The following is a 13521-nucleotide window of genomic DNA, read 5'->3' as shown; positions in this document are numbered from 1 at the left end:
AGACACTAGACCTAGCATAGAAAGCTGCATTAAAAGTATTCCTTTCTGTGATCATTGGTAGTCATCACTGCACTCAGCTCATCAGTTCAAAGTTGATAATGTCTTCTGTATAATTTTCTTCGTTTCTTCCAATCATGCCACTGCATATTTTGTTCTTTAAATACTGTAAATTGAAGCTGAGTTTCTCTGTATCTGACAATGGTGTAACCATTCTGTAGCTCTGAGGTGAGAAGATGCTTCCCTTTAGTAGACTTTTCCCTTAATATTTTCCACGCACAGAGTTCTGAATAGCAATTTGTCCAGCGACAGTATGGTCATGGCCATGATGAGAAGGAGGATGTAATTGTAGAGGGGACTAGACTCATTTTCAGTTTTTAAGAAGACAAACAGAACAAAGCAGAAGGGCATAGGTTTTTTTCAGGTAATACATGCAGAGCAGTAAAATAGATTTTTTATTATAGAAGAGTAGTTATCTGGATTTGAATGGGGAAAACAGTAACATTGGTTTCTCTGATTCTCTGATTCTTGGGGCTAAACACTGACGTGGCTGAAGGAAGAAAATGAATAAATGATGCTGCCAAAGTAATGAAAGGGAGAAGGGATGAGTGAACAAAATGGTCTCCTATAAATTGCTAAGGTCAGGGTTTTTTTCACTGTGAGATTATTGACAAGGTATGTTATGTGGTAATGAAGGTATTTTATAATGATGAATTAAGTATAGCAATCTGAATGTATTGACTCTCTATCAAAATAGTACAGACCATAGACTTAAGAACTAGACAGTTCAGGATAGGAATCTGAGATTTTTATTTTTTTTTCAGTGACTGGACTAATTCCTCTTTCTACCTCACTTCTTCATGTGTAAATAATGACTGGCAATTATGGATTTTGGGGGGAAGTAGCAAGAGGAACTGCTTCTGTTTTTAATACAGGCTTTGCAACCTTATGAACTTTTCACCAAGCAAGTCTAATCATAATCTTTTAATTTGAACAAATTCTTTATTAATGTGGAAAGGTGCAAAACATTTTCACAATTTGTACTCTTTAGCACAGACATCATAAACAAAAAAGGATCATCTTTTCTTCTTTGGTAGAACGTTGATGAAATGAGGGAATGAATCAAATTGTGTGGGTTTATGACTTAATGAAAGAAATGCTAGAGAAACTCAGGTATACTTGCTGGTTTTGTGGGGAATCATCCTGATTTTGTTTGAGATAAGAGTTCATTTTCTTCCGAGTAGCTGGTACAGTGCTGTGTTTTTGATTTAGTATGAGAATAATGTTTATTAGCACACTGATGTTCCAGTTGCTGCTTAGTAGTACTTACTCTAAACTCAGGATTTTCAGTTTCCTATACTTTGCTGGTGAGGAGCTGCACAAGAAGATAGAAGGGAGCATGACCAGGATAGCTGATCTGAACTGACCAAAGGGATATTCCATACCACTGAACATCATGTCCAATATATAAACTGGAGGGAGTTGGGTGGGAGTTGCTGGTCACAGCTTGAGGACAGGCTGGACGTTGGTAAGCAGATGGTGAGCAACTGAATTGCACATCACTTGTCTTTCTTGGGTGTTATTTCTCTCTCTTTTTAATAGGCTCACTTTTTTTGCAGTCGTTGTTTTTGTTATTTTTATTATTATAATAATTATAATATTTTCATTTTATTGGAGTTTATCTTTTTTTCCCCAGTTCTCCTCCCCATCCCACCACAGATTGGGGAGTGAGAGAGCAACTGGTGGTACTTAGTTGCTGATTGGGGTTAAAACACAACAGCATGATATTGAATATGATTATAAATTGCAACCCAGAGGAAAAGAAAAATCATACTGCTTTTCATGTCTACAGCTGCTCAGCATTGTATTGTGCTGTATTCAGAATAAGTTTGAGGAACAATTGTTTTCTGACAAAGACAAAATACTATTTGCATTACCTCTTTTGTCAGTATTGCTATTATTATTTTTACTGTCACATATATGTTTGTTGTACCTTATTCATTCTACTTCTGAGAATTAAGCTGCAGTCAAGGGCAATATTAACTTTTTTTTTTGGAATTTTTCTGAGCTAATAACATACATGAATCATTAGCCCGAATATAGCTGAAGCCTGAAACTGTGAAAGCTGAAAAAGGGTTTTGTGTTTCTAGTGATATGAAGACTGTCCTCAGTTAAAAAGTAAGCTGCTAGCAGATGTTTAGAATATTCATTTTTTTCATTAACAATACAAGTCAAACTCTAAATAGTTGATTAGGAAAAAATTTCCTACCAAGCCAGTGTTATCACTAATTCATTATACTGTGTTTGCTAGACTGTTGGGTTACACTGGGCCACACTAACAATTCTGAGTGTTAACTAAGTTTCCCTTAATATTTGATATTTTGCTTAAGTGGTTGGGAAAAAAAATAAAAAGGATTCACAGCACATCAACTTTAGATTCCTTTTTTTTCTCTGACAGAGTGAAATTCTGTCTTACCCCTTGACAGTCTTTATCAGCTTAAAGCATTTGAGTCAATATGAGATAAGAGGAAATGCAAATGAAGATCTAGATTCACAAACTAAAATCTTATGGCAAATAAGTGATTTTCCCTCTCCTCACAGATTTACACCTGTGAGTGTAAATCACCAACAGTGGAAGAGGAAGTTCTCACTTTTTTCCTCAGGAGATGTGAATTTAATCATTTTACCCAAATTAGTGCCCTAGCTACCAACAGGTAAGTATTCTAAGGTCTCTGCTTTTGATGCTGCTACTTTGTCTTGCCTAATAAATACAGTTAAGAAAACTCAGCCAGCCAGGGAACCTCAGCATTAGATTGCAGCATTATTCTCCTTCACTGACTCTAAGACTACTTTAGTGTTTACAAATTAAAGCTGTTTCACAGAACTGAATGTGAAAGACCCAAATCAGAATTTTATATAGTATCTTAGTGATTAGGAAATTTACTTGTCAGGTAAGAAACTTGTGCTGAGTTTCACTTTCTATTTAATTTGTGAACAAGTATTAAAGTCCAGATTTCACATGTGGTATAAATAATGTGATTCCAAAGACACCATTGAAGTTAAACCCATTTACCCCAGCAGAGAACCAAGGCTTGTACCTATAATAAAGTACAACTATAAAAGATCAAGTTCAAAATATCATAATTTTTTTTAACTCCTGCTTTCAGTAAAAATGGAATGATCATTCAAAATTATGTTTTCTTTTCTGTTAACTTTGTCTATTTAAAATAACATTTTTATAACTTTTCCCTTGTCTTCTTTTCTTTTTGACAGCACCTTCAGGCATGAAGGAACACCTATATTTGGAGGCACGTCAGTTAATTTGTTGCATATCAGATTCATCATTGTGACTTCTTGCAGGCCAGATCTGAGAAGTAACCAGGAACCTGATCCTTAGTGGAGAATGGAAGAGCCCTTCAAGTGAGAGCACAACTGGTCACTAATGTAATCTGCATTGAGTCATCTTTCTCAGATCTGACAGCTACAAGCTGAGCCCTGGCAAAAGCCACAGCCTTAAATTCCATTCAGCGGGAAAGAAGGATGAGAGAACTAAATGTCTTGCCCCATTGCAGAGACTGCTGTCTCCAAGCCTGACACCTGAGTTTTGTGCTGAGCAACCGGGGTAACAAACAGTGAGGTCTTTTATGAGTACAGCCAGCATCCACAAATATTTCAATATGTAGCCAAAAGGAGAAATGAAGCACTTGTGATATCAGAAAATGAATACATTTACTATAACAGAGGAGTGTTGCTGTCTGTGGGGAAAGAAGACCTCTGTCATCCCTTGTACATATTCAAAGCCATACAGGAACAGGGCATCAGTGAAGTTAAATCACTTAGAAGGATGCTGTTTCCTGTCCTCCACCCAACTTTGAGGAAGTTCCGCTGTTATAGATTGCATCGCAATGCACTTCTAGTATTTGCACTGTCACTTCCATTCAGGGTAACGATGTGTGCCACCATTTGCACAGATGGCCCCAGGAGATTTTTGACCACAAACTATACTTTGCCGGGGCTCCAAAAGGAATTAAAAAGTTAGAACTGAAGAAAGACATTTATGCTCTCTTTCACTATGGGGATCTCTTCACAGAAAGGACTATGGTCCTTTCTTGGGATTAAATAAATACATGCATATACATACATATATATATATGTATATATATGAAGCATCAACATGATAAGGTGTATTTAAAAAGGGGATATAATCTTTTTTAATAGTATCCATTTTTTTTTATCATATTAGCAACCAAGAAATTTAGTCTATTGAATTATACATCCAAAATGTTCCTATCGAACATTGACATTTTAGTCCCAGTTACTGTTAAAGAAGTCATTTGTAATACGTACTTGACATTAAATTTTTCTAGCCATTTGTCTATACTTCATGGAGAAATCTAACAGACAAGCAGCGTTTTCAGTTTATTTTTCTAAATAAATATGTTGTTTGTATTATTTGCAGTCACTCATTTTGGCTGGTTTTCATTATCTCCAAAAGTGATTTAAAGACAGAACCAAAACACAGAAATTGTTTGTTCTTGTTAAGCTGTAATGATTTGCTGAATGAAAGCTTTAATATAAATACTGTAATTTGTAAAATGATGAAGTATATTTATATAGGCAAGTATGTATGGAAAAAAAAGGAGGTATTTTAACTCTTAATTTCAGAACATAGTTTATTTTAATAACCACAGGAAGAAATTAAATATATAATGGTTAGGGGGTTTTTTATAATCAGTGGATTTTAGTAAGTGAAGATTTGGATGTTTAAGAATGACATGAATGTAGTCTAATAATGGTGGTTTCCCAAATTATACAGAGACCTTTTGTCAGCTGTCTCATTTTATTCAAAAACTGGTTTAGTTTTGGGGGGAGTTGGCGGTTTTTTAGGGTGTGTGTGTGTTAGCATTTTTGTTTGGTTTTTTGTTTGTATTAGCATACTGACAAGACCATGAAGTCAATACTATTTGATAGTAATTTGAAAAGCTACAGAATAAGAGGTTGTTCCTTAGGATGATCTACACTTTACAGTTAAGAACAGTCATTGTTATCCATCTAATGCTGTGGTTTGTTGTACAGTTATTGAACATTTCAATGCTAGAGCTGTTTTGAATAAAACCCTTTTTTTTTCATTTTTTTTCTTAGTCCATTAGCCTGTGTGTAATTTTAAGAGAAAAGTAATGCATTTGGTTCCCAGTTCACTCAAATCGTTCATCTTAAATCCAGTCATATGTATCTGATTTATAAAGCTGAATAGGTTTTTCTTTTATTGCTTCATGGAATCTATTAAGTGCTCACTAACAGAAAAAAATATCTTTCAAAAAAAATTAAATCTGTGGTTAACTTTGTAAAGGGCAAATATCTTAAAAATGTGTTGCTCTGCTCTAATGTACTAACCAGTGTATGCGTGTATGTTTGTGTGTGTGTGCACGCATGCGCACCCTTACCTGCTCATGAATGAAATGCCAGCTCTGCTGAAGTAAGTGCCACAAGTCCTGTTTCTGCAAAAGATGCTCATATTACTGTATTTTTTGGTGAAAGACCTGAGCTCTGTCTTTGCTTGTGACTCTGAAGCCATAAACAGCTTTTGAAGTTTGTCAGGAAATCAGAAAATGAAATAATAAGTTTATATTAGACTCCGTCATTTGGCAAAACTTGGGATGATCTAATGATATGACTCTTTTCTTTTAAAGAAAGTTAGTGGTCAATTTCCATTGGTGCAATGGATAAATGAAACCTTTTTTGTATTTGTTAAAAGAATGATGGTTGTGTTTTGTTCACACACAATTTAGCTTTCCAGTTGACTTACAATCTTGTTACTATGATGTCATTTCTGTGTCATTAGAATACCTTGTTTGGACACACAACTTGCATGGGCTTGGTTTTGCTCCCTCTTCTGATAACCTATACTTTAAAATTGGAAAGTTCGTTCTTTGAAACTAGTATTCAGAGCTGTTTAAGAAAGGGGCAACATTACTGAAGCAGTAAGAAAATTTCAGAATGCTAATTTGAAGACTTCCATTATTACCTAATGATAAAACTTGGAAAGCTCTTATTTTTGTGAACAAAATGCATTCATTTATATCTGAAAATCGCCCAATAAAAATCTAGTGAAATAATTTGTTACTACTTGCAAATATTTTTGTGCTATTCTGAGTTCTAGATCAGCTTGTTTGTAAAATTTTTATTGCACAAAACCCACCTGATACAATGTACAGTTTTCTTCAGAAAAATACATGAGATATGAAAAATAATGACCTGGTCCCAGGTATGATTTTATATAATCTCTGTAATGCAAAAATAATGCACATATACCAGCACGTAGGCCTAATTTAAGTGACAAATGTAGTTGGAAGATAACACTGCAAACCATAGTTCTGATCAGTCACACGTTGTTTGGAGCTCTGCTTAACTGGGACTTCATGCTGGAAGTGTGTGCACATGTATGTGCACACACATGCACTGTTATGTATCATGTTTTATTCTACTACTAGTGACACTGGGATAAATCCAGATTGCGTGATTTTTGTAGATTTAAATTAAATCTTTAGGTGAGTATTTAATATTGGATATAAATTGAGCTGATGTCTGTATACTATGCAGATACTCACCTGAGATAACACCTCGACACAAGATTTCAGAAATTGTTGACAAATAATTAGCACTGAAATGCTTTTTCATAAAGTTTAAAACCAGAGCAGACAATTAGATTATCTCATTAAACAATAAAAAATTTGTTTTGTTTCCCTCGTCTTAGTCTAAGCATATTGACAAGACCAGCAGAACTTTTTCAACTAATATGATGTTATGATGACTGGTTGGTCCTTTTGTAGGTTTATGTGTGTTTTGTGTATAAGAAGCACATGAAGGTGTGGTTCTAGAGTAATAGTGCATTGTTTCATCACCTGGCATCTGAAAAGGCACCTGAAGCAGCCAATAGGCTTGAAATGCTCAGATGCGCAAAGAAAAATGCTGACAGTTCTGGATGTGTCTACAAGACATACTTTCAGCACTTGAATTTTTTTAAAAGACAAGGACCACCATCATTCATGAAAAGAATACAGACGTGTTAAAATAGCTATTTTGTAAAATGGAAGCAAAAGATTACAAAAATCTGGTGATCCCCAGAATGTTATAAAAGTGTCCCTTTCCCGACTCAAACGATCACCCCAAGTGTCACATGGCATGAATATTCCCAAGGGACAGATTTTTTTTCTGCGATCTGTGGTGTGCTGGGTCCACAGCAAGGCAATGATGCTGTAAATTATACCTGACCACGGGATAAGTGGTAGGCTGCTGTCTGAGGAGGGGTGGAAGAAGGACAGCCATTACTCTGCTCTGGAGCTCCCACTGAAGGTAGGAGGCTGTTACTGAGGCTGGATCTTACAGAGAAAATTAGTTGAACAGAGTGACTCATACATTATGGTAAAATTCCTTAGAGGACTGCTGAGACTAAATTAATGATTTTCATGGGCTGGATAGTTGAAGATCCCATAAGAGAAGAAGTAAAAACCAGGTGGATGTGGTTCAAATTACTTCAGCTGAATCTCTCTCTAGATTCAATATCCTTGCAGGGCTGTAAAGAAGCCAAAAAATCTCCCAACAGTTGGGCTCAACTTGAGAAAGGACAATTATAAGCAGGGACTCCTGTCAGGGAAAACCTGGAAGGAATACTAAGAGAGTTAAGTCATAGCAGATGGCACAGAGACTATTTAAGGTGTTGTATTGAAGGCAGAGAGCAAATACATCCTGCTTAGCAAGAAATGATTGAGAAAGGGTGAAAGGGAAATGCATGGCTAAGTAGCAGGGTGTCAGAGGCTGCTTAGGGCAAGAAGACATCCTTCAGATAGCTGAAGATTTTTAAAGAAAATGTAAGGACTGTAAGATTATTAAGACGATAAATAAGTAAATAAATAAATAAATACCACAGCATGGTTAATCAAAGCAATTGCAGGATACATAAAAGATTTGTTGACTAAAATAGTTGCAAGAAACATAAGAGTTAAGAAGTTCTGTTTCTACAATAGAGCAGAGGGAAGTCTGGCAAAAAGTCTGTAATGCCGAAAGATAATAAAGGAAAACAGAAGCACTTGGAAGAAGTTATAGGGAAAAAATTGTCTTAAGTTTTTAATTCTGCTTGTTCCCTAGAAGGGCTTTGGCAGATTCTTACACATAAACTTTTCCCTGTGGAGGAACTCATATGGCTTTGTCAGTGTGAGATGTTACAAAACAAAATAAGATTTTTAAAGGCACTCAGGGACGGAATAGTCAAAATGATAACTGTGGTGTGAAATTAATTTTATAAAATTAATATATAAGCTATTATTTTGATAGCTTTTGAGATGTGAGATCGCAACTATATTCCAATTTTAAAATAAATTTCAGAAAGGTTGAAAGAAGAGTATGGACAATTAGATCAGTACTGGGCAAAACAGCTGAAACTATAGTAATATTTCTTTGAAAAGAACTAGAAGGTGTTTAACAGTGTCAATTTTACCAAACACTGCAGGAAATTGCACAGCTAGCTAAGAGAAAACACAGAAAAAACATGCAGCTGCCTAAGAGGAAAGGGCTGCATTCATTAAAAAAAAAAAAAAGTAAAATATGGGAGAAAATGGAGATTTGCTCAGTTTTTGCAGTGGACAGAGGCCATGAGTGAAGTTTCATGGGGCATGTACTGGGATCCATGCATCTCTAAATATATTTGAACATGTGAATATGCTGGAAAAGTAGTGTATAGTTATTTGGTAAATTTGCTGACCATACTAAATTATTAAAAGTATTAAATATGAGTGGCCTGAATGACTGGTTATTAAAATGTAAAATGGAATTCAGTGAAGATAAATGTAAACTGATATGTATGAAAACAATTTTGTATTTTGCATATTTCACTTAGCTTGATATCTAGCAGTTTAATGTTTCTATGAAAATGTAAGTCTTGCTCTCAGGATGTCAAAAAAAATGCACATATGCAGTTAAAAATTGAAAAGGAAAGTAAAAGAGAAAATAAGTGAATATCATTATATTCAATCACTTCACTGCATTTCAATCAACAGAAGTGCAGTAGACCATGAAAGTTAACTTTTTAAACACTATGTCCAGTTCCTCATCTGAAAAAAAAATGTATTTAAATTAAAAACTTCAGAGAATGAATTACAAAGGTAGTGAAATGGTAGAATTAGATTCTGAGAAGTGACAGCAGGTAATGATTCTTCTGCTCAACAGAAACATGAAAGAGAAGTAGAGCAGTAAGATCGTGAATGGCTTCAAGTGTTCAGTGGTGGTGGACATCAAACTAGCCACTCAAGCTCAAAAACAGCACCACAGTGGTTATTTAAGCAAAAACTGTGGAACTCCTTCACTCAGGGTACTGCATGTGCCAAAAGTTTATGGGACTTTGCAGAGTCTGTGAGGAGCACAGCAAATATAGAGAGCAAATTGAGAGCTGCCAAATTAAGTGATCCTGCTTTTGCCTCAACCACAAACCACTGGTGTCAGAGAGAGTGTCATGAAGACGAATTTCTATATACACATTATTGATCACTGTCAAGTCCTTTGTGGCCCAGATACCCCATTTACATAAGCTGAAACCCTGAGTAAGAAAATTCACTTATGTGTTAGTTCATTACCCTGTTACATTGAGGTTTAGGTACTGAGATTTGAACACACACATGGAGTAATTAAGCAGACTAATACCAGGCAGAGAGATACATGTTTCAGGAAGTAAAACATCCCCAAGTAACAAAACCTACTTAGGGCTGATTTTATATTTCTTTTAAGTAAATGTGTATGTGTGTTCATTTGCTTACTTAACTTTGTCACTGAAATAAATATACCAATTAATAGAGTTGCATTGTGAGTTGTGAATGGAAGCCATCTGGATCATCAGAATGAACAGCTTAGAATTTATTTATGAGACCCACATTGATATGGTCCCTGTGAATTACCTACATTTAAATAACTAGAGAGTTTTTACACACTTCCACCAAACTGACAGCAATTGGGCATATGAGAAACCCATTATTTATAGTGAAAACTTTACTTTGACACTTTATTAGAGATATTAATACTTAAAATGTATCTTACTAGAAGACTTAGTCAATAGAATTTAGATCTTTTGAAAATTGAATTGCTAGACCATATAAGATTATAAATGAACCAAAATCTAAATGTAACGTGGAATGTAACAGAATTTATTTGATTTAACCTATTATTTTTTCCATTTAAACAGATTTTGCAACAGCGATGAATAGGTCATGCAAAAATGATTGTATAATAAGGTCTTTTTCATAGAGAAAAAATATTTTAAGATGTAGCTGGAAAAGTGAGTATATTTCTATTTGCTATAATTCAGTAAGCAAAATATTGATTATTATTGTATGTATCACTGTTACAGTTATGGTACTACTGATGAAACAGGACAATACATTTGGCTTTAAAACTGTCTTATCCATCTATTTTTAGAACAAATGTTTGCTTTTTTTTCCGGTTTCTCTATAAGTTTCTCCTTTCATATTGTTAAAAAAGACCCCTGGTTTGTTCATTCCTCTGTTTTCCAACTACAATTGTCACTGTGACATTATATAACTAACTTAATTCGTCTGTTGGGAATTTTTTGTCTGTTGATCATATGCCCTGTCCTTTTCTCTGAGAACAGATATTGCAGAATGGTCTTGTGTTAGCAGACTTAGTTTAATGTAAGCTGCACTGATTTTATCTTATGGAAAAGTAAATACTTGGTGTTTGTATGCAGAAGCTAACTAAAGACACTATCTTTGCTATAGGCTATTTAAACTAAGTTTTTCAAGAAAAAGTTAATTTCAAATCTCTTGAAAATGGATGGAAAGTATTTCCATTTGCCTGGTTATGGCTTTGTTCCTTTTGAAATAATAATGTGATGTTTTGAACAGAATGAATTGAACTGAATGAAATCACCACTACATAAGTAATCTGTTTCTACTTGCAAAATTTTTACTTTTCTGACATTGTAGAGGATCCTGGCTGACACTTAAACATGTTTTTGATTAGGATTTAAAGTTTCTTTATTTTTTATTGTATGTAAAGAGAAAAATAAACAAGGAATGATAAAATGCAGTGTCAAAAGGGAGATCTTTATAAAAGTAAAAATAAAATAAAAAAGCAAAAAATTCAATTTGTTTTGGAAAGATGCAGTCACAAGTTAGCTGAATTATAAGACCTAGTATAAGACCCATAGCTAAAACACCTAAATTGTGACATGGAGAAAATTAATAGGAAAGGTCACACTGAACATTGGTTTCCTGGAACTGAAGCCTTCAAAATATGAATTAATAAATGATAAAACATAAATCATAATTTTGCCTTCAAACTATCAAGCTTTTGCGGTTAGGGCTGCTAAATCTAAGCAATGATGAAAGTGCTGGTTAGAAGGGATTCCTGGTTAAAATCTATTCTGATTTCCCTTTGGAGGTGAGAACGAAGCTTTGTCTTCATAACCTTTACTGGTGGTGCACCCCCGTATTCTGTGGGTATTCTGGTGTAGTGCTTCATCATGAAAAATTTTTCTGTACATGCAACCTGCTTTGTCCAACTTACACTGTACCTTGTATAGTCCCGTTTATATTGTTTGCTACTGCTGCAAAAAGTTTAACTCTGCTTCTTCAAATATGACCCTTAGCTTTAACTTTGCCAGACTGAAAGCATCTCATCTCCCTCAACCTCTCCATGTCGGTCATATTCTTTAGGTTTCCTGCTGTGTGTTCAGCAAAGTTCACCTAGGTCAGGGCAAGAGCATATTGTTGGCTTTGTGGCCAAGTCTTTTCAGCCCGTTTGCTGCTCATCCAGTCAGTCTTCACCGACCACAGCTCTTCTACCCTGGGTACAAAGCTTGGCCCTTCTGCCTGTTAAACTTATTGTGACTCCTCTGGGAAAAATCTGTGAATTTTCCCCAGATTCTACTGACTTGAATTTTTGTCATTCATTGTGTCAGGTACTTCTCTTAATATCATCCAGAAATTTGTCAAGTTTGCATTCTGTGTCATCATCCAGGTCCTTAATGAAGGGACACCAGTCCTGATCCCATGTGTCGGCATGGAAGTCGTTAAGAGTGGTTGAGCATGATTTGCCATTGATAAGTCTGTGTGTATTGCTCCTGATTGTCTTGTCTTCCATGTGTTTGGAAATTAATTCCAATTGAATACTATTTGTGAACTTTCCAATGTAAAAAGTGACGTTACCTGTTTCAGAGTTCCCTTATCTCCCTTCCTTCTTAAGATGAATATAATATTTGCCTTTTTCCAGTTGTTGAGGACCTTTCTTGATTACCATATTTTTAATAGATGTTAGTAACCTTGAGCTTACTCTAGCCAGCCCCAGGTGTTGACTTTGTGGTCAATTTGATCTGGTATCCTGTACTTCAATCCTTCTTTAAATTGTCCCAGGATTCTTGGTCTCCTATATGCCTGCTGCCAAAACAAGACTGATACATGCAGAAGTTAAAAAGTTTGCTTTGCCTGCAAAGACTGAGGTGAAAAGGTCATTAAATCAATCAACTTTTCCCATAAAATCTGTCAGTCAATTGGCTCTCCCATTCAGCAGCATATATATTTTTTGAATGTCTTTCTGTTATTAGCTTACTTGTAAGAATTCTTCTTGTTACCTTTTATGTTGCTAACTAGCTTTAGCTCTAATCGGGTTTTGGTCTTTATGATTTTTATCCTTAACAGCATGAGCAATACTTTCATATTCTCCCTTTGTTTTCCCTTCCTGTATGATTTCTAGCGTTTAAGTTCTCTTCCTGGTGAGAAATTTTCTTTTGGTTAAATTCCCTGATCTACCTGCATGAAGGGGTACTTTTATTCTGAGATCTAACTAATTTTTCTCTAAAAGTCAGCTAGGTATTCTGGGTGCCCCTTGTAGGAGACTCCAAGGGAATTACTCCAGCAATATTGTAAATAGATCAAAATCCGCTGGCTTGAAGTCTGGAGTCCAAGTCCACAGCTTATCTTCAGTGCCTGTCTCCAGATCTTGATCACAGTCTTTTCTTGGTCACTGCAACCCAAACTGGCATCAGTGGTCCCACTCACAATTTTTTCTACCTTTTTGAGCACCTGGTCAAATAGAGTATTCCCCTGGTTGGGCTCTTTAGAGTTCACATGAGGCATTTGTAAACAGGGCCCTCTAGACACTTCCACAATGATAAAGAATTGTATTGCCTGTTCTGCAGGTGTCCATGTCGTCAAAATCCCTCATGTGGATGAATGGCTCTCATCAGGGGATTCCGCTTAACTGTCTGTAGACAGCCTCAGAGATGTCATCAAGTCAGGCAGAGATCTCTATCGCAGTATCATCCCTGTTGCATGCTCTTTGACCTAGACCTGGAGAGTCTTCACAGACACCTCCTTGGTTTCACACCAGATTTCTCCTCAGACAGGGATTTCCTTCACATAACACATACCTCTGCTTTGTCTTTACTGCCTACCTTCCCCAAGCAGTCTTGTGGAAAGGTCTTATGAAGACAATCAATTCACTCTACTGGAAGCATTAGTG

At 35.6% G+C, this 13521-nt stretch overlaps 1 protein-coding gene across 3 annotated transcripts in view; it reads left to right on the top strand.

The window, feature by feature from the left end:
* Positions 1-8091, top strand: part of PRR16 (proline rich 16) — a 153514-nt gene extending 145423 nt beyond the window's left edge. For all 3 annotated transcript variants that reach the window (XR_007904791.1, XR_007904792.1, XM_051789462.1), the window contains one exon: positions 3271-8091. The gene's annotated coding sequence lies outside the window, so the exon portion shown is untranslated. The remainder of the gene's footprint in view (positions 1-3270) is intronic.
* Positions 8092-13521: the final 5430 nt, after the last annotated feature.

The sequence above is a fragment of the Manacus candei genome, unplaced genomic scaffold (assembly GCF_025592945.1).
Source record: "Manacus candei isolate 608988 ecotype Guabito, Panama unplaced genomic scaffold, ASM2559294v1 h1tg000027l, whole genome shotgun sequence".
Lineage (NCBI taxonomy): Eukaryota > Metazoa > Chordata > Aves > Passeriformes > Pipridae > Manacus > Manacus candei.
Note: the sequence above shows the minus strand (reverse complement) of the source record. Positions and strands in the feature narration are given on the sequence as shown.